This window comes from Rhinopithecus roxellana, chromosome 21 (assembly GCF_007565055.1).
Source record: "Rhinopithecus roxellana isolate Shanxi Qingling chromosome 21, ASM756505v1, whole genome shotgun sequence".
Classification (NCBI taxonomy): domain Eukaryota; kingdom Metazoa; phylum Chordata; class Mammalia; order Primates; family Cercopithecidae; genus Rhinopithecus; species Rhinopithecus roxellana.
Genome location: NC_044569.1, coordinates 59,629,582 through 59,632,895, shown reverse-complemented (window position 1 = coordinate 59,632,895; position 3,314 = coordinate 59,629,582). Strand labels below are relative to the sequence as shown.

Sequence of the window (3,314 nt, the reverse complement as noted above, 5' to 3'; positions counted from 1 at the left end):
TATAGATAACTAAGCTCTGATTTCTTTATTTTTAAAAGCATTTTTGGTATTACTACCAGATCACAATAGCTGATTGTGCATTCTATTGGCCCACTCTATCAACAATAATATTTTTCTTTCAACCACTGCAAAAGTGATATTATAATGTTCTAAGGAAAATCACATTGTTTGGTACATAGATGTTTGTTGCAAGAAGGAAGGAGAACCCCTGTTCCCAACCAAGATGGAAGGGTATGGGCTGGATTTACCTAGCCACCTATAAGAACAACAACAACAAACAAACAAACAAAAAACTGGACAAAACATATGAGATCATAGTTTCACTTTGCTGGACAATGGACAACAAAGAATACTGATCATTAAAAGATAAGAAACAAGCAAGGTGAGTCCTATGATTGCCCAGCCTAATAGCTTAAGAGAGTTTCAGGTCTGCAGTGCAGGAAGGTAAAAACCTAAGCAGAACTCAGTAGGCTCTCTGAGTTGAGACAGAGTTATTGAAAATCGGGAAGACCAAAGCCACATGAATTCACAGAACAAAGAATCAGACCAAAAGTACTATAGAGAACTACAGTAGAACACTCTTGAATATTTAGCAAAGTACTGAGAAGCACATGTAATGAAACAACCTATGGCCCAGGAATGAACCATTTGAAAGGATTAGAAGGAACATTAGTCAGTACTCTCACAAGACCAGAAATAGTGTCTATAACCACCAGCCAGTCTAAGGAAACCTCATAATTTAGAGGATGATGGGCAGAGTATTAATAAGGGTCTTGCGTTGTTAGTCAGAAATATTAGCTCTCAATTAAGCACAGATTTGGTCCCACTTAACAAATTTTAAAAGTTAAGTCACTGTATTAGAGAATTTCACACTGCTATAAAGAACTGCCCGAGATTGGGTGACTTATAAAGAAAAGAGGTTTAATTGACTCACAGTTCAGCATGGCTGGCGAGGCCTCAGGAACCTTACAATCATGGTGGAAGGTGAAGAGGAAGCAAAGCACCTTCGTCACAAGGTGGCAGGAAGAAGAATTAATGCAGGAAGAACTACCAAACATTTATAAAATGATTAGATCTCATGAGAACTCACTTACTGTCACGAGAACAGCATGGAGGAAACCACCCCACAGTTCAATTGCTTTCACCTGGTCTCTCCCTTGGCACGTGGGGATTATGGGAATTACAATTCAAGATGAGATTCAGGTGGGGACACGAAGCCTAACCATATGAGTCCTCCAGGATCAAACTGTTTCCAAATGATGTAACCATACCCCAGGGAAGGAAAAAAGCTTACGAAGGTCTATAGGTATACAAAAACATCCAGCACCCAGCTAAGTAAAATTCAAGATGCCTGAAATTGGAAGAAACATGACTAGGTATGTCAAAAAGCAAGAAAATATAACAAATAATTAGGAACAAAAAAATTAAGTAATTGAAACTGATTCAGAAGTGACATAGATGATAGAATTATAATACAAAGACATTAAAACACTTTTTTAAAGCTATATCCCATTTCTTCTAAAAGTTAGACAAAGACATAGAAGGGATATGTATATATTTTCAAAGAACCAAATCAAACTACTAGAGCTGAAAACAACAATGTCTGAAATTAATGGTAGATTAGGCATTGTAAAAGAAAAGAGAAAAGATTTATGACCTTGAATGTACTGCAATAGAAACTATCCAAAATAGAGCATACAAAGAAAGAAGAAAAGGCACAAATTACCAGTATCAGGAATAAGAGAATGACAGCACCACATATTCCACAAATATCAAAAGGAAAATAAGCTAATATTATTAGCAGTTTTATGCCAATAATTTTGGCAAGTTAGAGGAAATGGGTTAGGATTTCTCAAAAGTTACAAATGACCAATGCTTCCTAAGAAGAAATAGATAAGATGATCTGAATATCCCTGTACGTATTAAAGAAAGAGAATTTGTACTTTAAAACCTCCCTAACCTCACCACCAAAACAAACAAACATAAAACAACCCAAAACAAAAAATCCAAAACCACAGGACCACAGGTCCAGATAGTTTTGCTAGTGAATTCTACAAAACATTTAAATTCTATAGGAAGGAATAACCTCCATCATATTCCATGAATCCAGCACTGCTCTGATACCAAAGCCAGACAAAGACATTACAAGAAAAAAAGAACAAACTAAACCCAAAGTTAGCAGAAGGAAGAAAACCTTAAAGATTAGACCAGAATTAAACACAATAAAGAATAGAGGTCAGGTAAGGCAACTCACACCTGTAAACCCAGCACTTTGGGAAGTTGAGGCAGGAGGATAACCTGAGCTCATGAGTCTGAGACCAGCCTGGGCAACATGGCAAGACTCTGTTTCTACAAAAAAAATGTAATTAGCCAGGCATGGTGTCATCTGCCTGTGGTCCCAGCTAGTTATGAGGCTGAGGTGGGAAGATCACTTCAGCCTAGGATGTCAAGGCTGCAATGAGCTGTGCTCGTGCCACTGCACTCCAGCCTGGATCAGAGAGAGAGACCCTGCCCCCTCCTCAGGCAGCAGCAACGCGGAGGAAACGGGAGTGAACGGAGAGCTTAGTGACCATCATGAGCCTCCTCAACAAGCCCAAGAGTGAGATGACCCCAGAGGAGCTGCAGAAGCGAGAGGAGGAGGAATTTAACACGGGTCCACTCTCTGTGCTCACGCAGTCAGTCAAGAACAACACCCAAGTGCTCATCAACTGTCGCAACAATAAGAAACTCCTGGGCCGGGTGAAGGCCTTCGATAGGCACTGCAACATGGTGCTGCAGAACGTGAAGGAGATGTGGACTGAGGTCCCTAAGAGCGGCAAGGGAAAGAAGAAATCCAAGCCAGTCAACAAAGACCGCTACATCTCCCAAGATGTTCCTGCGCGAGGACTCGGTCGTCGTGGTCCTGCAGAACCCGCTCATTGCTGGCAAGTAGGGGCTGCCTATCCATCGACAGAACTCACTCTCCTGTCCTATGAAGACCGCTGCCATTGATGTCGAAAATAATAAAGCTCTGTGTTTTTTCCTAAAAAAAAAAAAAAAAAAAAAAAAAAGAGACCCTGCCTCAAGAAAACAAACAAAAAAAAAGGAAAAAAAGAAAAAGAAAAATTGTAGAAAAATACCAGTGAAACTGAGTTGATGTTTTAACAAGATAAAATTGACAAACCCTTAGATAGACTAGCAAAACAGAGGAATCTCAAATAATGTCAGAAATTAAAGAGGAGACATTACAACTGATACAAAGAGATAGGAAGAATCATAAAAGACAGTTATGAACAAGTATATATCAACAAATTGGATAATCTTTAAGAAAGGGG

General features: G+C 39.2%; 1 pseudogene across 1 annotated transcript; it reads left to right on the top strand.

Annotated features, from left to right (window-relative positions):
* Positions 1–2,519: 2,519 nt before the first annotated feature.
* On the top strand, positions 2,520–2,932 carry LOC104672089 (annotated as a pseudogene). The gene has a single exon (XR_749357.2). The product of XR_749357.2 is annotated as a small nuclear ribonucleoprotein Sm D2 pseudogene (transcript).
* The last annotated feature ends 382 nt before the right edge of the window (positions 2,933–3,314 follow it).